The 21794-nt window shown below is 43.7% G+C and overlaps 7 non-coding genes and 4 pseudogenes across 7 annotated transcripts; all 11 read right to left on the bottom strand.

The window, feature by feature from the left end:
- Positions 1-3339: 3339 nt before the first annotated feature.
- Positions 3340-3530, bottom strand: LOC141191890 (U2 spliceosomal RNA). The gene has a single exon (XR_012265588.1). It is a non-coding gene; the product is annotated as a U2 spliceosomal RNA (small nuclear RNA).
- Positions 3531-4642: 1112 nt separating this feature from the next.
- Positions 4643-4833, bottom strand: LOC141191891 (U2 spliceosomal RNA). Its single transcript, XR_012265589.1, has one exon. It is a non-coding gene; the product is annotated as a U2 spliceosomal RNA (small nuclear RNA).
- A 1112-nt stretch (positions 4834-5945) lies between these two features.
- On the bottom strand, positions 5946-6136 carry LOC141191892 (U2 spliceosomal RNA). The gene has a single exon (XR_012265590.1). It is a non-coding gene; the product is annotated as a U2 spliceosomal RNA (small nuclear RNA).
- A 1115-nt stretch (positions 6137-7251) lies between these two features.
- LOC141191894 (U2 spliceosomal RNA) lies at positions 7252-7442 on the bottom strand. The gene has a single exon (XR_012265591.1). It is a non-coding gene; the product is annotated as a U2 spliceosomal RNA (small nuclear RNA).
- Positions 7443-8554: 1112 nt separating this feature from the next.
- LOC141192161 (U2 spliceosomal RNA) lies at positions 8555-8767 on the bottom strand (annotated as a pseudogene).
- Positions 8768-14871: 6104 nt separating this feature from the next.
- Positions 14872-15062, bottom strand: LOC141191895 (U2 spliceosomal RNA). Its single transcript, XR_012265592.1, has one exon. It is a non-coding gene; the product is annotated as a U2 spliceosomal RNA (small nuclear RNA).
- A 1115-nt stretch (positions 15063-16177) lies between these two features.
- LOC141192180 (U2 spliceosomal RNA) lies at positions 16178-16364 on the bottom strand. The gene has a single exon (XR_012265848.1). It is a non-coding gene; the product is annotated as a U2 spliceosomal RNA (small nuclear RNA).
- Positions 16365-17158: 794 nt separating this feature from the next.
- Positions 17159-17250, bottom strand: LOC141192208 (U2 spliceosomal RNA; annotated as a pseudogene).
- Positions 17251-18365: 1115 nt separating this feature from the next.
- LOC141192162 (U2 spliceosomal RNA) lies at positions 18366-18548 on the bottom strand. Its single transcript, XR_012265839.1, has one exon. It is a non-coding gene; the product is annotated as a U2 spliceosomal RNA (small nuclear RNA).
- Positions 18549-19347: 799 nt separating this feature from the next.
- Positions 19348-19439, bottom strand: LOC141192209 (U2 spliceosomal RNA; annotated as a pseudogene).
- Positions 19440-20554: 1115 nt separating this feature from the next.
- On the bottom strand, positions 20555-20759 carry LOC141192170 (U2 spliceosomal RNA; annotated as a pseudogene).
- Between the last annotated feature and the right edge of the window lie 1035 nt (positions 20760-21794).

Consider the following 21794-nt stretch of genomic DNA (forward strand, 5'->3'; position numbering starts at 1 on the left):
ACATGTTTTCGGGGTGGCCAGAGGCTTATCCAGTTCATACAGCCACGGCTAAAGTCACTGCAGTAAAAATAGCACATGAACTGGTACCCCGTTATGGTATCCCAGAAGTGATCGAGTCGGATAGAGGTACACATTTTACTGGAGAGATCTTTCAGAATGTAATGAAAATGTTGTGTATAAAAAGTGAACTACACACCCCTTACCACCCACAGAGTTCTGGTAAGGTTGAGAGAATGAATGGAACACTTAAGTTAAAAATACAGAAAGCCATGGCAGAAACACAGAAACCATGGACTGAGTGTCTCCCAATAGCATTGTATTCAGTCAGAAACACCCCCCAGGGAAAGAGCAAACTCACCCCCCATGAAATATTGTTTGGTAGAGTTGCCAATACAGGATTGTATTTCCCACAGACTTTAATGTTAGAAACTGAAAGCTTAACTGCTTATGTACAAAATTTATGTAAGCATGTGTCTAAAATACACTCTTTAGTGTTCTCTTCCATTCCAGATCCAGATTCCATTGAGGGAACGCACAAGCTGCAACCAGGAGACGAAGTCTACGTAAAAAGACATAACAGAAGAACGCTAGAACCCAGATTTGAGGGTCCATATCAGGTGTTATTGACAACTCCAACTGCAGTAAAATTGGAAGGAAAATCAGCATGGGTACATGCAAGCCATTGCAAAAAGAAATAGTGGTGATTGTACTTGTGTTAGATATAACGATAGATCAGGGAGACCTGTGGGATAAACTAAGTTCCCCAAAACCTACAGATAATAAATTTATAAAACATCATGAGACATTGGTAAACGGGTTGCTCGATGGCGGACAGAAAATAGCAGACTGTTGGATTTGTACGCATTCTCCAATATCAGCCACGAGCATACCCTTCCTGGCCGTACCCATGACCCCTGAGGAAGTGTTTACATGGACTAATTGCTCAGACAAATTAGCAAATAACCAAACCGTTAATTCTAGATTATGGAACACCACTGTTGCCATCCCAGTTGTGGGGTGGGTGGGATTTCCCTGGTGGCAAGGTAATATGACCGGAAAAATAAACAACTTACAATATTTAGCGTTTAAAGGAGGTGTATGGGTTCCTAGAAATAAGACGGGACTAACAGACTTAGGGTTAATTCCTACAGAAAATATACAACTCAGTTTTAGTAGCACAGTATCTTCTTCTCAACCTTTTAAACCTGATATAGTAGAAAAATACATACACAATAATGGTTGGAAATATTCACAATTATTCCCCGATGGAAACAATGATACATGTTCAAAAATACCAGGTAATATATTATGTAATGAGTCAAGTGCATATGACCCAGGTACACCGACTTGTGAAAATCCAGATGCAGGATACTGTAGTCCATTAGGTCAAAAACCCCCTTGGTGTATACTTCAGAATGTATCTAAATTTTTAGATTTGGTACATAGGTTGGTGCTCCAACACTCTGCAATATGGGATCTGCCTGAAGGAACCTTCTGGATTTGTGGAAATGGAGCATACAAATGGCTCCCAGTAGGAATAAAAGGTACATGTACTCTAGGACGCTTAACACCGGCCACATTTATAGTTCAGAATCAGCAGGTAGATATGCAAGCAGTACCTAAACACACACTATACAAAAGAGCAGCCGACAACTCGCCTAGACCTTCAGGTAGGCCACATGTGGTCCAAATGGGAATTCCTAATAAAATATTCAGCACTTTCTTTGTGTATCCAATGTTGATGCAGATGTGGGATAAATTAGTTCAGGCCACCGACTATCTAGATGATCACATATGGGATATTATGGATATACTTAATACTAGTATAGCTGTACAAAATCAACTTATAATTGTTACTAATCAACATACTGTAGTGTTAGACTACCTAACTGCGGCCCAGGGAGGAATGTGTCAAATTATTGGTCCAACCTGTTGTCATTACATAGATCCAAACAGTACAATGAGTATGAGGTTCAAGCTGGCAGATATACAACGATTACGGGATGAATATGACAGACACAATGACCAAAATAAAGATAGCTGGTGGTCAGACACCTTCTCCTTTCTCAACCCAAAGAACTGGTTTAAGGGTATTGGAGGTTGGGTGGCTGGAATTCTGCAAGGTATATTACAGATTGTGCTAATTATAGTAGTCATATATGTAGTGTTTAAAATAGGATTAAAAATTATTTTAATATGCATAAATAAGCTTTGTAACACGGACTCAAGAATATGAAAGAAAAGAACTCCCGGACCAGGTCTTCTACCAAAAGTCCATAAGGAAGAATCAAAGGGGGGACTGAGAGGATGATAGGAGTTATTCTACACCCAAGACTACGATGTAAGACACAGATGAAGTTATTCTTCCCTTATCTGGACATTTGGACTGACGCCCAGAAACTAGATTGTAACTTGTTTTAGCTGTCTCAGCAACCTTCTACTAATTATCACTTTTCTGTTTATGAAACTTTCTTATCAACATTCCACTGTTATGAATCATCACTTCACTGCTTGTGAAACAAAGGCATTTTACTGCGCATGTCTGACAAAAAAAAAAAAAAAAAAAAAAATGATTATTATTATAAATAAAGGGACAGCACCCATAGAGGGAGACGCGCTCAGGGGCTTCCCAGTACTTGATTATACACTACGTGTCTGTGTATTTCTTGTTACGGGGATACCCCGACTCCAACAAGGACCCTCCATGGCTGAATGATCCTAACACCGCCATAAGCAACAGTTTAACAGAATGCCACAGACTAATCAACCAAACTTTTTGGGTTGGGTTCTCTTTTATAGTCTGCAGGCATTAAATGAAAGAAGTCAGTGTTCCAGCAGAAGGAGACAACGTTTCAGAAAAGGCATTGTAGCAAACCAAAAAAGAAATTTTAAGCGCAGCAGAGTAACCAGCGCACATACCTGTTAGCTCAGGTGAGTTTAAAAGGCTGCTGTTGATAACAAGGGCATTTGCTAAATAGATGGTGTGTGTGCAACAATATACTGAAAGGTCAATTATATTGTGCAGCTTATCTCACCACCTGTAGTTATTTAGGTGAAAGCTCCAAAATGCTTGCCTAATATGTCTGTTTATCCAAAAGGAAGTAAAAAGGGAGAGCTAGAAAGATAGCATTGCATCACATTACATGGCAATGCAATGCACAGTTGCTGAAGTTGAACCAAAATGAGCTTGTAATCTGGCTTCTGCAACTTTGAACATGAAAAATCCAATGAGGAGAAGAAAAGCAAAGCCAAAGAGTCCATCCCAAAATCCGACAAACAAGCAAAATGAACAAAAAACATTGAATTCAATTCTTTCTGATTTTAGAAACTGCATTAAAGAAGGGGTGCACCGGTCCTGGAGATACTGCAATACCAGGTCAATGCGTGGAGTGGACAGAGCAAGCTCTTTTTCCATCTCCCTGTTCTAAAAATCCATTTAATATATGGTCCCCAGATAGGGGACGTATCAGATATTAAACTGATAAGAACAGATACTACACTTGATCTTAGCCAAAAGGCCGAGAAGCGATAACCAGAATTGGTTTCAAACTACGGAGCCACCCAAGGATCCTGAAAAGTCCATTTGTGGAGATGAGCTCCTGGACTCCCGTTAAGAAGACATGTTGTCAACCTCTAGATCCCTTACATGCCTGCACTTTTCGGCTTGCTGCTGCTGCAATCCACGCGTTTTAGATCTGCATAACTCCACCTCTTTAAACACAGCACCTTCACCCCCTGCTGTTCCCACCCGCCTCAACACCGTTGGAAGGGAGGAGAACCAATTAAGGCGGGGGGTGGGGTGGAACGAGCAGCTGTCTACCCTTAGCAGGAGGGCTCCTGATTACATACCTCTCCTGCTGCTGCTGCTGGCTGTCCAGCAGCAGACTGAAGGTGGCTGCTGCTGTGCACAGGTATATAAAGGCTCAGAGCCTATTATGACACGCGCAGCCAGCGTTCCATTGCCACATTCCATCTACTGCAGGCAGGATACCTGGCTGGCTGAATGTCGCTGAGAAGCTCACAGAGACCGCCATAAGCAACAGTTTAACAGAATGCCACAGACTAATCAACCAAACTTTTTGGGTTGGGTTCTCTTTTATAGTCTGCAGGCATTAAATGAAAGAAGTCAGTGTTCCAGCAGAAGGAGACAACGTTTCAGAAAAGGCATTGTAGCAAACCAAAAAAGAAATTTTAAGCGCAGCAGAGTAACCAGCGCACATACCTGTTAGCTCAGGTGAGTTTAAAAGGCTGCTGTTGATAACAAGGGCATTTGCTAAATAGATGGTGTGTGTGCAACAATATACTGAAAGGTCAATTATATTGTGCAGCTTATCTCACCACCTGTAGTTATTTAGGTGAAAGCTCCAAAATGCTTGCCTAATATGTCTGTTTATCCAAAAGGAAGTAAAAAGGGAGAGCTAGAAAGATAGCATTGCATCACATTACATGGCAATGCAATGCACAGTTGCTGAAGTTGAACCAAAATGAGCTTGTAATCTGGCTTCTGCAACTTTGAACATGAAAAATCCAATGAGGAGAAGAAAAGCAAAGCCAAAGAGTCCATCCCAAAATCCGACAAACAAGCAAAATGAACAAAAAACATTGAATTCAATTCTTTCTGATTTTAGAAACTGCATTAAAGAAGGGGTGCACCGGTCCTGGAGATACTGCAATACCAGGTCAATGCGTGGAGTGGACAGAGCAAGCTCTTTTTCCATCTCCCTGTTCTAAAAATCCATTTAATATATGGTCCCCAGATAGGGGACGTATCAGATATTAAACTGATAAGAACAGATACTACACTTGATCTTAGCCAAAAGGCCGAGAAGCGATAACCAGAATTGGTTTCAAACTACGGAGCCACCCAAGGATCCTGAAAAGTCCATTTGTGGAGATGAGCTCCTGGACTCCCGTTAAGAAGACATGTTGTCAACCTCTAGATCCCTTACATGCCTGCACTTTTCGGCTTGCTGCTGCTGCAATCCACGCGTTTTAGATCTGCATAACTCCACCTCTTTAAACACAGCACCTTCACCCCCTGCTGTTCCCACCCGCCTCAACACCGTTGGAAGGGAGGAGAACCAATTAAGGCGGGGGGTGGGGTGGAACGAGCAGCTGTCTACCCTTAGCAGGAGGGCTCCTGATTACATACCTCTCCTGCTGCTGCTGCTGGCTGTCCAGCAGCAGACTGAAGGTGGCTGCTGCTGTGCACAGGTATATAAAGGCTCAGAGCCTATTATGACACGCGCAGCCAGCGTTCCATTGCCACATTCCATCTACTGCAGGCAGGATACCTGGCTGGCTGAATGTCGCTGAGAAGCTCACAGAGACCGCCATAAGCAACAGTTTAACAGAATGCCACAGACTAATCAACCAAACTTTTTGGGTTGGGTTCTCTTTTATAGTCTGCAGGCATTAAATGAAAGAAGTCAGTGTTCCAGCAGAAGGAGACAACGTTTCAGAAAAGGCATTGTAGCAAACCAAAAAAGAAATTTTAAGCGCAGCAGAGTAACCAGCGCACATACCTGTTAGCTCAGGTGAGTTTAAAAGGCTGCTGTTGATAACAAGGGCATTTGCTAAATAGATGGTGTGTGTGCAACAATATACTGAAAGGTCAATTATATTGTGCAGCTTATCTCACCACCTGTAGTTATTTAGGTGAAAGCTCCAAAATGCTTGCCTAATATGTCTGTTTATCCAAAAGGAAGTAAAAAGGGAGAGCTAGAAAGATAGCATTGCATCACATTACATGGCAATGCAATGCACAGTTGCTGAAGTTGAACCAAAATGAGCTTGTAATCTGGCTTCTGCAACTTTGAACATGAAAAATCCAATGAGGAGAAGAAAAGCAAAGCCAAAGAGTCCATCCCAAAATCCGACAAACAAGCAAAATGAACAAAAAACATTGAATTCAATTCTTTCTGATTTTAGAAACTGCATTAAAGAAGGGGTGCACCGGTCCTGGAGATACTGCAATACCAGGTCAATGCGTGGAGTGGACAGAGCAAGCTCTTTTTCCATCTCCCTGTTCTAAAAATCCATTTAATATATGGTCCCCAGATAGGGGACGTATCAGATATTAAACTGATAAGAACAGATACTACACTTGATCTTAGCCAAAAGGCCGAGAAGCGATAACCAGAATTGGTTTCAAACTACGGAGCCACCCAAGGATCCTGAAAAGTCCATTTGTGGAGATGAGCTCCTGGACTCCCGTTAAGAAGACATGTTGTCAACCTCTAGATCCCTTACATGCCTGCACTTTTCGGCTTGCTGCTGCTGCAATCCACGCGTTTTAGATCTGCATAACTCCACCTCTTTAAACACAGCACCTTCACCCCCTGCTGTTCCCACCCGCCTCAACACCGTTGGAAGGGAGGAGAACCAATTAAGGCGGGGGGTGGGGTGGAACGAGCAGCTGTCTACCCTTAGCAGGAGGGCTCCTGATTACATACCTCTCCTGCTGCTGCTGCTGCTGGCTGTCCAGCAGCAGACTGAAGGTGGCTGCTGCTGTGCACAGGTATATAAAGGCTCAGAGCCTATTATGACACGCGCAGCCAGCGTTCCATTGCCACATTCCATCTACTGCAGGCAGAATACCTGGCTGGCTGAATGTCGCTGAGAAGCTCACAGAGACCGCCATAAGCAACAGTTTAACAGAATGCCACAGACTAATCAACCAAACTTTTTGGGTTGGGTTCTCTTTTATAGTCTGCAGGCATTAAATGAAAGAAGTCAGTGTTCCAGCAGAAGGAGACAACGTTTCAGAAAAGGCATTGTAGCAAACCAAAAAAGAAATTTTAAGCGCAGCAGAGTAACCAGCGCACATACCTGTTAGCTCAGGTGAGTTTAAAAGGCTGCTGTTGATAACAAGGGCATTTGCTAAATAGATGGTGTGTGTGCAACAATATACTGAAAGGTCAATTATATTGTGCAGCTTATCTCACCACCTGTAGTTATTTAGGTGAAAGCTCCAAAATGCTTGCCTAATATGTCTGTTTATCCAAAAGGAAGTAAAAAGGGAGAGCTAGAAAGATAGCATTGCATCACATTACATGGCAATGCAATGCACAGTTGCTGAAGTTGAACCAAAATGAGCTTGTAATCTGGCTTCTGCAACTTTGAACATGAAAAATCCAATGAGGAGAAGAAAAGCAAAGCCAAAGAGTCCATCCCAAAATCCGACAAACAAGCAAAATGAACAAAAAACATTGAATTCAATTCTTTCTGATTTTAGAAACTGCATTAAAGAAGGGGTGCACCGGTCCTGGAGATACTGCAATACCAGGTCAATGCGTGGAGTGGACAGAGCAAGCTCTTTTTCCATCTCCCTGTTCTAAAAATCCATTTAATATATGGTCCCCAGATAGGGGACGTATCAGATATTAAACTGATAAGAACAGATACTACACTTGATCTTAGCCAAAAGGCCGAGAAGCGATAACCAGAATTGGTTTCAAACTACGGAGCCACCCAAGGATCCTGAAAAGTCCATTTGTGGAGATGAGCTCCTGGACTCCCGTTAAGAAGACATGTTGTCAACCTCTAGATCCCTTACATGCCTGCACTTTTCGGCTTGCTGCTGCTGCAATCCACGCGTTTTAGATCTGCATAACTCCACCTCTTTAAACACAGCACCTTCACCCCCTGCTGTTCCCACCCGCCTCAACACCGTTGGAAGGGAGGAGAACCAATTAAGGCGGGGGGTGGGGTGGAACGAGCAGCTGTCTACCCTTAGCAGGAGGGCTCCTGATTACATACCTCTCCTGCTGCTGCTGCTGGCTGTCCAGCAGCAGACTGAAGGTGGCTGCTGCTGTGCACAGGTATATAAAGGCTCAGAGCCTATTATGACACGCGCAGCCAGCGTTCCATTGCCACATTCCATCTACTGCAGGCAGGATACCTGGCTGGCTGAATGTCGCTGAGAAGCTCACAGAGACCGCCATAAGCAACAGTTTAACAGAATGCCACAGACTAATCAACCAAACTTTTTGGGTTGGATTCTCTTTTATAGTCTGCAGGCATTAAATGAAAGAAGTCAGTGTTCCAGCAGAAGGAGATAACGTTTCAGAAAAGGCATTGTAGCAAACCAAAAAAGAAATTTTAAGCGCAGCAGAGTAACCAGCGCACATACCTGTTAGCTCAGGTGAGTTTAAAAGGCTGCTGTTGATAACAAGGGCATTTGCTAAATAGATGGTGTGTGTGCAACAATATACTGAAAGGTCAATTATATTGTGCAGCTTATCTCACCACCTGTAGTTATTTAGGTGAAAGCTCCAAAATGCTTGCCTAATATGTCTGTTTATCCAAAAGGAAGTAAAAAGGGAGAGCTAGAAAGATAGCATTGCATCACATTACATGGCAATGCAATGCACAGTTGCTGAAGTTGAACCAAAATGAGCTTGTAATCTGGCTTCTGCAACTTTGAACATGAAAAATCCAATGAGGAGAAGAAAAGCAAAGCCAAAGAGTCCATCCCAAAATCCGACAAACAAGCAAAATGAACAAAAAACATTGAATTCAATTCTTTCTGATTTTAGAAACTGCATTAAAGAAGGGGTGCACCGGTCCTGGAGATACTGCAATACCAGGTCAATGCGTGGAGTGGACAGAGCAAGCTCTTTTTCCATCTCCCTGTTCTAAAAATCCATTTAATATATGGTCCCCACATAGGGGACGTATCAGATATTAAACTGATAAGAACAGATTTTTTTTTTTTTTTTTTTTTTTTAAAACCACTCAGGTTTAGATATAAGCAAACAGTTAACCAGACTTCGTCATAAGTTATACTGCCACTTCATAAGCATCATTGTGGTTTCTTTATTAAAGTATTATTCAACAAAAATACAAACAAGTAATCCTATGCCAGAGACATTTCCAGAAAAAATATCAACGGTATTTAACCATATCCTGCCACTTAAGGTATTTCCACACACCTTCAGAATCTGTTCCACCACCACCACCTTCTCTTGTATCCCACAAATAGATTACATATAGTCTTGCTAAGATCAACCTAATACAATCATTTACTGTTAAATTTACTCTTTTAAACACACACAAATTTCTCACATCCCACAAGCTCTCCTGCACACACACCATAATAAACCACATCATCCTTTCTAGGCCACGACGACTAGCACCAAAACCAAACATAGTCACTCTCCAATCAATAAACTTCACACCAGCAACCCCTTTACACAGTCCACCCACACCTTTCCACACATCATACGCAAAATTACAATCCCACATAAGGTGCCTCACCGTCTCATTCGCTCCACAACCATCCCTTGGACATACTGCAGATCTTATGAGATCTCTTTTCTTCTGAAAATCCCTCACTGGCAAAATATTATGAAGGCCCATCCATACTATATCTCGCTGTCTATTCGACACACCTTGAATGCTTAACTTCTTCCATACCCGCGCAACTTCCATAGAACGCAATCCCACCACATTACTCTCACACTCATTCACACACATCTTCCCCATCACCTTCTTAACCAACATAAAGTCTTTCATTGCAACTGCTAACAAATCATTCTTCCTCACAAACTTCTCAATCAAACCATACCACTCAGGACACTTAAAAGCAACAGGCACATTCTTATCACGCTTCACCCAATTCAGACCATACAGCATCCATCCAGCCAAATACTTACACATAAATGCCCCTTTATTATTCTTCCCAATCAAAATGACCGTAGTCTTAATAAAATGCAATGTTAGAAACACTTCAATATTCGGAAACTTCAGTCCCCCATACAAATATTGCTTAAACAAAATCTCTCTCTTAAGTCTTTCCATCCTACTGCCCCAAAAAAACACAAAAATTAGTTTCTCCACTTTTTTAATTTTCCTATAGGGCACTGGAAAAATACAAGAAACATAAAGCAAAATAGGGAGAATAACAGCCTTAATAATAAGAACCTTCCCTACCAAAGACAAAGAACGTAACTTCCAAAAATTCATCTTCCGCACAATCCGCTCACCACATTCATCCCAACTCTCATAACCTTTCAAATCATCATTAAAAAAAACTCCCAACACTTTAATTGCACCATCCACACCAGCCACACCATCCATCTTAATCCTATTGTCACCAAAACATTTAAACATGCATTTGTTCCAATTCACACGAAACGCTGACGCGCCACAAAAAAAATTCAACAACAATTTTACTCTCTCCATAGAGGCCACACTCTCACTCACCACTACTACATCATCCATATATCCTAAGACTTTCACAGTCATTCCACCACTCCCTGGCACTAACAAACCACGCACCACTTTCTCTTTCCGAATCATACACAGCAGTGGCTCAATCACACACACAAATAATACCGGTGACATGGGACAACCTTGCCTCACACCAGACCTAATACACACTTTCTCACTCAAAAACCCATTCACCAGAAATTCACTCATCACCTCCCCATACAATCCTCTCACGGCACGCACAAATTTCTCCGGAAAACCCATTCTACGCAAAACCTCAAATAGAAACACATGAGACACGCGATCAAACGCCTTTTCAAAGTCAACAGCCATCACCATACACTTCTGCTTTCTTACTTTACAATCCCACAACACATCTCTTAAAAGACACAGATTATCCGTCATACATCTACCAGGCACTGCACACACTTGATCTTTACCAATCACATCAGCTACAACCACACGCATCCGACACGCCAAAATTTTACTGAATACCTTGTAATCGGCGTTCAGAAGCGTAATTGGCCTCCAATTACTCAAACACCTTTTATCCCCTTTCTTATGGATTAAGACCACCACTCCCTCCTTCATTGAACCCGCAAGCATCCCATTCTCCCACATAAACTGACACACTTCCACTAAATCCATACCCATCACTTCCCACATCATAACATATAGCTCCACAGGCAAACCATCCTTCCCAGGCGTCACATTTTTCCTTGCACCAAACACCGCTTTCTTAACTTCCTCCTCAATCACTGCCTCACATAGACCAGAACATCCATCCTTATCCACCTTACAATCCAAAGTCTTAAGCACTTCTTCTTTCAAACTCTCATCCACCCACTTCCTGCCAAACAACTCAGCATAAAACGTGACCACTTCCTTCATTACATCCTCCCCACTCACACAAACACCATCCACATCAAAAATCTCCTCCATACCCTCCTTCTTACCATTTATTTTTTTAAAGAAATATCTTGAACACTTTCCATCTTTATCAAGATGGACCACCTTTGACCTAAAAATTATTTCCCTTCCCTTCCTCTCCAAAGTCCTCTTCAAATCCTCTCTCGCACTTCTTAACAAATCATCCACATCCACACCACACATCCTCATTTTCTCTAGCCATTCCACCCTCATCATTAAATCTTTATATTGACTCCTAACCATGGCAGCCTTTTTATAACCCCATCGACGAAAAAACTTTTGCACTTCATACTTCATCCAATCCCACCACACCAACACACTTTCAAACTTACTCTTTTGAGATTTACACCAACTATATTTTTTCTTAAAATCATTCACAATTCTCTCATCCTCAAGCAAACTCACATTCAATTTCCACACACCTCTCCCATGCACCCGCCTTAAATCCCCTCTAAAACCACCTTTCAGGCACACATGGTCCGAAAAAGGAACTGAAAATTGAGAAAAACCATCACATATTATATTTTTAGAAAAAAACATCCTATCAATCCTAGATGTTATCCCACCCCTGTCAGCTTTATAGGTTGGTGGTGGTGGCTTCCCCAAATAAACCTCAGCAGCATCAAAAAAGAAAAAATCAGAAATAATGTTTGCCAATTTTTTTCCTGAGGCATCAACTTTCCCCTCAGTTACACAGTTAAAATCACCTGTTACTATCACAGGGATCCTACCAGGTAATTCTAAACATAATTTATCTAATAAACTTAACCTGTCTTCTTTTTTTGTAGGACCATAAATATTTATAATTTTAACTTTCCACCCCCTCCCACACACAACTGCAGAGATGCAACGACCCACCTCTATTACCTTATAATATTCAAAAACAAAATTTCTATTATTTAATACTATCCCAACTCCATCATTTTTATTCCCACTAGAGCCAGACCAGATATGCTGGCCATATGGCCAATCAGCGTCTTCCAGGGGTTCTTCTATACCACACTCCTGTAGACACATAATATCAAAAGAATGGTTATGTAAGAAGTCCAGAATCACAGATCTTCTAACTCTAGACTTTAAAAGTCTTACATTAAGGGACGCAATGTCCCAATTTGGTTTAGAGACCATTCTTTGGCTCAAAAACCAGAAACACCAGTCTCAGCAAAAAAACATGCCTTCCTTATCCTTTGTCATCCGGCGAACTCCCACTTAGCTGAAAGATAGTGGACTCCAAATTCTCCTCCAGGTAAGCCGTTGACGCAGGAGAAAGAGAAACCACTGGGTAATCCCGCTCACTCACCGGACTTGCCACGCATTGGCTACTTGATGGTTCAGACAACCGGGCCCTTTTATTCTTAGCGCGGTCCGGTTCCTCAGAAGACCTCACCCCAGTCTCAGTGAAGTCTCCTTGACCTCCAGCTCCCTCTTCATCCATACTTTCACTGCTCCAACTGAGAGCCGGGTCCCCTGGGATTTCCAAGGCTCCCTCACGTTCTTCACAAAAGGAGTCAATGAAACCCCCCTGATAGGAAGAAATGTCCATCTCAGCTGCCAGAACCTCTTCCACTCTCCCGGGCTCCACCAGTAGGTCAGCAGACGCCCTCACTGGAGCAGTCTCCACACGCTGTTCCACTACCTTCACCCTGGAAGAAACTGCGGCCTCAGGTGCCACACTCTTAGGCCTCGGAGAGTTCGAGACCACCTCAGAGTATGCCCTTGCCTTGCCCTCGTTCGCACGACGAGTACAATCCTTAAAGGCATGCCCCTCCATACCACAAGCATTGCAAACAATTGGATTGGTACAGTCCTTAGCAACATGCCCACTTTGGTTGCACTTGGAGCAAACAGGCACAGCAGTACAAACCTCTTGTAAGTGTCCGTACTTCTTACATTTCCTGCAAAAAACTGGGGCCTCAGGAAAGAAGAGAATACCCCTATCTCTCCCGATAGAGAAACTTTGGGGAGGGTAATGAACACCTCCAGGCTCCGAAGAACTTTCCCCAAATCTGACAAAATATCTGTATTTGCCAGTCCATAAGTTCTCCTCGTTCATGATTTTGTGACTGTTGCTCACAAAGTCACAATGCCTCTTAAGAAAAGTCGCAATGTCATGTTCGTGCACAAAGGGATTATACATAAATATGACTAGGGGAACATCACCTTTGGAGTACAAGACTGTAAAAGTCAAACCATGCAAGGTTGGATTCTTCTCCTGCTCCCTCAACTTCTTATACAGGTTCCGGCAAGCCGCCATAGATTGTAGCACCAAGACATACCGTCCTTCTTTCCAGGATTCCTGCAGGCAGACGATGTTTTCTCTTGTCACTTCCAGGATTTTGAAGATCACCTCGTGCACCATATACGACAGATTGAAACGCTCTCTGACAGTAGCATCAACTTCAATGCGGAATGCATTGCGAACCCGATTGTCATCGGTCCCAGCATAGCGTATCTTCACGCCCATTATGATCACTCTCTCGTTCCTCCTCGTTCTCCCCCTAAAGCAGCAACCGGCTTAAGCCATCAAGATGGCGATGCCGGAAGGCCAAGGGAAAACACTCAAGGACCCCAGACAAGACACTTGGTCTTAGCCAAAAGGCCGAGAAGCGATAACCAGAATTGGTTTCAAACTACGGAGCCACCCAAGGATCCTGAAAAGTCCATTTGTGGAGATGAGCTCCTGGACTCCCGTTAAGAAGACATGTTGTCAACCTCTAGATCCCTTACATGCCTGCACTTTTCGGCTTGCTGCTGCTGCAATCCACGCGTTTTAGATCTGCATAACTCCACCTCTTTAAACACAGCACCTTCACCCCCTGCTGTTCCCACCCGCCTCAACACCGTTGGAAGGGAGGAGAACCAATTAAGGCGGGGGGTGGGGTGGAACGAGCAGCTGTCTACCCTTAGCAGGAGGGCTCCTGATTACATACCTCTCCTGCTGCTGCTGCTGCTGGCTGTCCAGCAGCAGACTGAAGGTGGCTGCTGCTGTGCACAGGTATATAAAGGCTCAGAGCCTATTATGACACGCGCAGCCAGCGTTCCATTGCCACATTCCATCTACTGCAGGCAGGATACCTGGCTGGCTGAATGTCGCTGAGAAGCTCACAGAGACCGCCATAAGCAACAGTTTAACAGAATGCCACAGACTAATCAACCAAACTTTTTGGGTTGGGTTCTCTTTTATAGTCTGCAGGCATTAAATGAAAGAAGTCAGTGTTCCAGCAGAAGGAGACAACGTTTCAGAAAAGGCATTGTAGCAAACCAAAAAAGAAATTTTAAGCGCAGCAGAGTAACCAGCGCACATACCTGTTAGCTCAGGTGAGTTTAAAAGGCTGCTGTTGATAACAAGGGCATTTGCTAAATAGATGGTGTGTGTGCAACAATATACTGAAAGGTCAATTATATTGTGCAGCTTATCTCACCACCTGTAGTTATTTAGGTGAAAGCTCCAAAATGCTTGCCTAATATGTCTGTTTATCCAAAAGGAAGTAAAAAGGGAGAGCTAGAAAGATAGCATTGCATCACATTACATGGCAATGCAATGCACAGTTGCTGAAGTTGAACCAAAATGAGCTTGTAATCTGGCTTCTGCAACTTTGAACATGAAAAATCCAATGAGGAGAAGAAAAGCAAAGCCAAAGAGTCCATCCCAAAATCCGACAAACAAGCAAAATGAACAAAAAACATTGAATTCAATTCTTTCTGATTTTAGAAACTGCATTAAAGAAGGGGTGCACCGGTCCTGGAGATACTGCAATACCAGGTCAATGCGTGGAGTGGACAGAGCAAGCTCTTTTTCCATCTCCCTGTTCTAAAAATCCATTTAATATATGGTCCCCAGATAGGGGACGTATCAGATATTAAACTGATAAGAACAGATACTACACTTGATCTTAGCCAAAAGGCCGAGAAGCGATAACCAGAATTGGTTTCAAACTACGGAGCCACCCAAGGATCCTGAAAAGTCCATTTGTGGAGATGAGCTCCTGGACTCCCGTTAAGAAGACATGTTGTCAACCTCTAGATCCCTTACATGCCTGCACTTTTCGGCTTGCTGCTGCTGCAATCCACGCGTTTTAGATCTGCATAACTCCACCTCTTTAAACACAGCACCTTCACCCCCTGCTGTTCCCACCCGCCTCAACACCGTTGGAAGGGAGGAGAACCAATTAAGGCGGGGGGTGGGGTGGAACGAGCAGCTGTCTACCCTTAGCAGGAGGGCTCCTGATTACATACCTCTCCTGCTGCTGCTGCTGCTGGCTGTCCAGCAGCAGACTGAAGGTGGCTGCTGCTGTGCACAGGTATATAAAGGCTCAGAGCCTATTATGACACGCGCAGCCAGCGTTCCATTGCCACATTCCATCTACTGCAGGCAGGATACCTGGCTGGCTGAATGTCGCTGAGAAGCTCACAGAGACCGCCATAAGCAACAGTTTAACAGAATGCCACAGACTAATCAACCAAACTTTTTGGGTTGGGTTCTCTTTTATAGTCTGCAGGCATTAAATGAAAGAAGTCAGTGTTCCAGCAGAAGGAGACAACGTTTCAGAAAAGGCATTGTAGCAAACCAAAAAAGAAATTTTAAGCGCAGCAGAGTAACCAGCGCACATACCTGTTAGCTCAGGTGAGTTTAAAAGGCTGCTGTTGATAACAAGGGCATTTGCTAAATAGATGGTGTGTGTGCAACAATATACTGAAAGGTCAATTATATTGTGCAGCTTATCTCACCACCTGTAGTTATTTAGGTGAAAGCTCCAAAATGCTTGCCTAACATGTCTGTTTATCCAAAAGGAAGTAAAAAGGGAGAGCTAGAAAGATAGCATTGCATCACATTACATGGCAATGCAATGCACAGTTGCTGAAGTTGAACCAAAATGAGCTTGTAATCTGGCTTCTGCAACTTTGAACATGAAAAATCCAATGAGGAGAAGAAAAGCAAAGCCAAAGAGTCCATCCCAAAATCCGACAAACAAGCAAAATGAACAAAAAACATTGAATTCAATTCTTTCTGATTTTAGAAACTGCATTAAAGAAGGGGTGCACCAGTCCTGGAGATACTGCAATACCAGGTCAATGCGTGGAGTGGACAGAGCAAGCTCTTTTTCCATCTCCCTGTTCTAAAAATCCATTTAATATATGGTCCCCAGATAGGGGACATATCAAATATTAAACTGATAAGAACAGATTTTTTTTTTTTTTTATCGAAAGCCCGAATTCGTGTACAAAACCCGAGTGCGCTTAAAAAAGTGACAAGTGCCACAAAAAAAAGTGCACTAGGATGCTGGTCTTCTTGAAACCCTCTCCAAAAGGAGAAGGGTCCCCCAAACCATTCCCCGTCCCTCCGAGCCAGAAGGCCACAGCGAGGAACAGGGACAAATAGCCACCTCCAGCCGGAGCCAGAGGCGACCCAATCTTACCCCCAATACCTGCCCGAGTTCTCACCCGAGCAAGGCACTGGGAGCCAAAGACTGTGCTCCCCTCCCGGAAGAGGGGAGCCAACAACGCTCTCCTCCCGAAAGAGGAGAGCCAGTGGGGTTCAGGGGGGAGCGGAACCTGATGGCCACACACTCCCCCCCTAGACCTGCCAAGAGAGGAACCCGTAAGGGAACCGCATCCCGACAAAATCCTAGTAAGGACGTGGACACACGTGAAAAAGTGGACACACAGTGACAAAAAAAAATTAAATAAATAGTGAAGGTTTCACAGTATAATACTGCCCGGACCTTCGACCGGGAATTGAAAAATTCCCCATCCTAAGGCCAGAAGGCCCGGAATAAGGGTGTGTGTGAAGAAAGAAATATTGAAGTGCTAGTGCAAATGTGCCATAAACTCAAGTGGGGTTCCCAATCCCAGTGAGTTAAGGCACCCCAGGGTCACCACTCCTGGGGCACTTCACACTTCGGGCTTTCGATCTTCCCCGGCCCAATGGCGTCGATCCTGGGGGGCCATGCTTTCCACCAGATGACTATATTAGCCACCTGGCGTACTAACAAGCGCCTAAACCCCAGTGTGCATAATGTATCAATCTACTAGGGCGGCCAACATCCAAAACCGCCTTTTCGAAAGATACTACACTTGATCTTAGCCAAAAGGCCGAGAAGCGATAACCAGAATTGGTTTCAAACTACGGAGCCACCCAAGGATCCTGAAAAGTCCATTTGTGGAGATGAGCTCCTGGACTCCCGTTAAGAAGACATGTTGTCAACCTCTAGATCCCTTACATGCCTGCACTTTTCGGCTTGCTGCTGCTGCAATCCACGCGTTTTAGATCTGCATAACTCCACCTCTTTAAACACAGCACCTTCACCCCCTGCTGTTCCCACCCGCCTCAACACCGTTGGAAGGGAGGAGAACCAATTAAGGCGGGGGGTGGGGTGGAACGAGCAGCTGTCTACCCTTAGCAGGAGGGCTCCTGATTACATACCTCTCCTGCTGCTGCTGCTGCTGGCTGTCCAGCAGCAGACTGAAGGTGGCTGCTGCTGTGCACAGGTATATAAAGGCTCAGAGCCTATTATGACACGCGCAGCCAGCGTTCCATTGCCACATTCCATCTACTGCAGGCAGGATACCTGGCTGGCTGAATGTCGCTGAGAAGCTCACAGAGACCGCCATAAGCAACAGTTTAACAGAATGCCACAGACTAATCAACCAAACTTTTTGGGTTGGGTTCTCTTTTATAGTCTGCAGGCATTAAATGAAAGAAGTCAGTGTTCCAGCAGAAGGAGACAACGTTTCAGAAAAGGCATTGTAGCAAACCAAAAAAGAAATTTTAAGCGCAGCAGAGTAACCAGCGCACATACCTGTTAGCTCAGGTGAGTTTAAAAGGCTGCTGTTGATAACAAGGGCATTTGCTAAATAGATGGTGTGTGTGCAACAATATACTGAAAGGTCAATTATATTGTGCAGCTTATCTCACCACCTGTAGTTATTTAGGTGAAAGCTCCAAAATGCTTGCCTAATATGTCTGTTTATCCAAAAGGAAGTAAAAAGGGAGAGCTAGAAAGATAGCATTGCATCACATTACATGGCAATGCAATGCACAGTTGCTGAAGTTGAACCAAAATGAGCTTGTAATCTGGCTTCTGCAACTTTGAACATGAAAAATCCAATGAGGAGAAGAAAAGCAAAGCCAAAGAGTCCATCCCAAAATCCGACAAACAAGCAAAATGAACAAAAAACATTGAATTCAATTCTTTCTGATTTTAGAAACTGCATTAAAGAAGGGGTGCACCGGTCCTGGAGATACTGCAATACCAGGTCAATGCGTGGAGTGGACAGAGCAAGCTCTTTTTCCATCTCCCTGTTCTAAAAATCCATTTAATATATGGTCCCCAGATAGGGGACGTATCAGATATTAAACTGATAAGAACAGATTTTTTTTTTTTTTTTATCGAAAGCCCGAATTCGTGTACAAAACCCGAGTGCGCTTAAAAAAGTGACAAGTGCCACAAAAAAAAGTGCACTAGGATGCTGGTCTTCTTGAAACCCTCTCCAAAAGGAGAAGGGTCCCCCAAACCATTCCCCGTCCCTCCGAGCCAGAAGGCCACAGCGAGGAACAGGGACAAATAGCCACCTCCAGCCGGAGCCAGAGGCGACCCAATCTTACCCCCAATACCTGCCCGAGTTCTCACCCGAGCAAGGCACTGGGAGCCAAAGACTGTGCTCCCCTCCCGGAAGAGGGGAGCCAACAACGCTCTCCTCCCGAAAGAGGAGAGCCAGTGGGGTTCAGGGGGGAGCGGAACCTGATGGCCACACACTCCCCCCCTAGACCTGCCAAGAGAGGAACCCGTAAGGGAACCGCATCCCGACAAAATCCTAGTAAGGACGTGGACACACGTGAAAAAGTGGACACACAGTGACAAAAAAAAATTAAATAAATAGTGAAGGTTTCACAGTATAATACTGCCCGGACCTTCGACCGGGAATTGAAAAATTCCCCATCCTAAGGCCAGAAGGCCCGGAAAAAGGGTGTGTGTGAAGAAAGAAATATTGAAGTGCTAGTGCAAATGTGCCATAAACTCAAGTGGGGTTCCCAATCCCAGTGAGTTAAGGCACCCCAGGGTCACCACTCCTGGGGCACTTCACACTTCGGGCTTTCGATCTTCCCCGGCCCAATGGCGTCGATCCTGGGGGGCCATGCTTTCCACCAGATGACTATATTAGCCACCTGGCGTACTAACAAGCGCCTAAACCCCAGTGTGCATAATGTATCAATCTACTAGGGCGGCCAACATCCAAAACCGCCTTTTCGAAAGATACTACACTTGATCTTAGCCAAAAGGCCGAGAAGCGATAACCAGAATTGGTTTCAAACTACGGAGCCACCCGAGGATCCTGAAAAGTCCATTTGTGGAGATGAGCTCCTGGACTCCCGTTAAGAAGACATGTTGTCAACCTCTAGATCCCTTACATGCCTGCACTTTTCGGCTTGCTGCTGCTGCAATCCACGCGTTTTAGATCTGCATAACTCCACCTCTTTAAACACAGCACCTTCACCCCCTGCTGTTCCCACCCGCCTCAACACCGTTGGAAGGGAGGAGAACCAATTAAGGCGGGGGGTGAGGTGGAACGAGCAGCTGTCTACCCTTAGCAGGAGGGCTCCTGATTACATACCTCTCCTGCTGCTGCTGCTGCTGGCTGTCCAGCAGCAGACTGAAGGTGGCTGCTGCTGTGCACAGGTATATAAAGGCTCAGAGCCTATTATGACACGCGCAGCCAGCGTTCCATTGCCACATTCCATCTACTGCAGGCAGGATACCTGGCTGGCTGAATGTCGCTGAGAAGCTCACAGAGACCGCCATAAGCAACAGTTTAACAGAATGCCACAGACTAATCAACCAAACTTTTTGGGTTGGGTTCTCTTTTATAGTCTGCAGGCATTAAATGAAAGAAGTCAGTGTTCCAGCAGAAGGAGACAACGTTTCAGAAAAGGCATTGTAGCAAACCAAAAAAGAAATTTTAAGCGCAGCAGAGTAACCAGCGCACATACCTGTTAGCTCAGGTGAGTTTAAAAGGCTGCTGTTGATAACAAGGGCATTTGCTAAATAGATGGTGTGTGTGCAACAATATACTGAAAGGTCAATTATATTGTGCAGCTTATCTCACCACCTGTAGTTATTTAGGTGAAAGCTCCAAAATGCTTGCCTAATATGTCTGTTTATCCAAAAGGAAGTAAAAAGGGAGAGCTAGAAAGATAGCATTGCATCACATTACATGGCAATGCAATGCACAGTTGCTGAAGTTGAACCAAAATGAGCTTGTAATCTGGCTTCTGCAACTTTGAACATGAAAAATCCAATGAGGAGAAGAAAAGCAAAGCCAAAGAGTCCATCCCAAAATCCGACAAACAAGCAAAATGAACAAAAAACATTGAATTCAATTCTTTCTGATTTTAGAAACTGCATTAAAGAAGGGGTGCACCGGTCCTGGAGATACTGCAATACCAGGTCAATGCGTGGAGTGGACAGAGCAAGCTCTTTTTCCATCTCCCTGTTCTAAAAATCCATTTAATATATGGTCCCCAGATAGGGGACGTATCAGATATTAAACTGATAAGAACAGATTTTTTTTTTTTTTTTTTTTTTTTTTTTTTTTTTCTCCTCAGACGAGGAAATTCCACAGTCTATGGAAACCAGACAAAGGAAAATTCCATCAAAACAGCTGCGTCAAATCCAATACGCAATTTGCTGTCCCCATCATCATCGGAAATATTTATTTCATATTTCAAAACAACAATAACAAAAATCAAGAGGTACTAACAATATATCTCCACTTTTTAACTTTCCATATTCCCTCCGCATCCACTTCCCCTCTCCTCTTTTTGTCCCATAGGAAACACACATACATCTTCCCCAAAATCACCTTCACACTATCCTTTACAGCAATTTCCTTCCTTTTAAACACATACACATTCCTCACATCCCATAACACTTCCTTTATACATGCAAGCATCAACCACAAGACTCTTTCCTTCGTCCCATCACATATTCCCAAACCAAACATAAACAACTCAAAGGACAACAAATTCACACCACACAATTCTTTACACAAAGGCCCCATTCTCCCAATCACATCTCTAGCATACTGGCAATTCCAAAAAACATGCAACACACTTTCCCTTCCACCACAGCCATTTCTTGGACACATTTCACTCCTCACCAAACCTCTATTCCTCTGAAACTCTCTCACAGGTAATACTCCATGTAAAGACTGCCACACAACTTCACTCTGTTTGTTGGTCATACCACTCATCCGCACTTTCTTCCAAACCTTCTGCACATCACCACCCCTAACCATATTTATTCCACATTCTACCTCTCTACATTCAATCATCCTATACACAGCCTTCTTATTCTCCAGCAATCTCACATCTGCATCACACAGTTCATACCTCACCAAAAACTTATAAACCCACACATACCATACAGGCACCTCAAAAGCAATCGGACATCGCAAATCCCTTTCTTGCCACTTTAAACGAAACAAATACGCTCCAAATAAATACCTACACATAGATGAAAACTTTCCATCCGCCCTAATCACTTTCAAAACAAACACAACGATATTCACACCAAAAAACACGTCCAAATTCGGAAAACCCAAACCACCTTTTTCCACTCTTTTAACCAAAATTTCTCTCCTAGCTCTCT

The sequence above is a fragment of the Phyllobates terribilis genome, unplaced genomic scaffold, assembly GCF_046119375.1.
Source record: "Phyllobates terribilis strain yellow unplaced genomic scaffold, ASM4611937v1 Scaffold_52__1_contigs__length_9100884, whole genome shotgun sequence".
In the NCBI taxonomy this organism is placed as follows: domain Eukaryota; kingdom Metazoa; phylum Chordata; class Amphibia; order Anura; family Dendrobatidae; genus Phyllobates; species Phyllobates terribilis.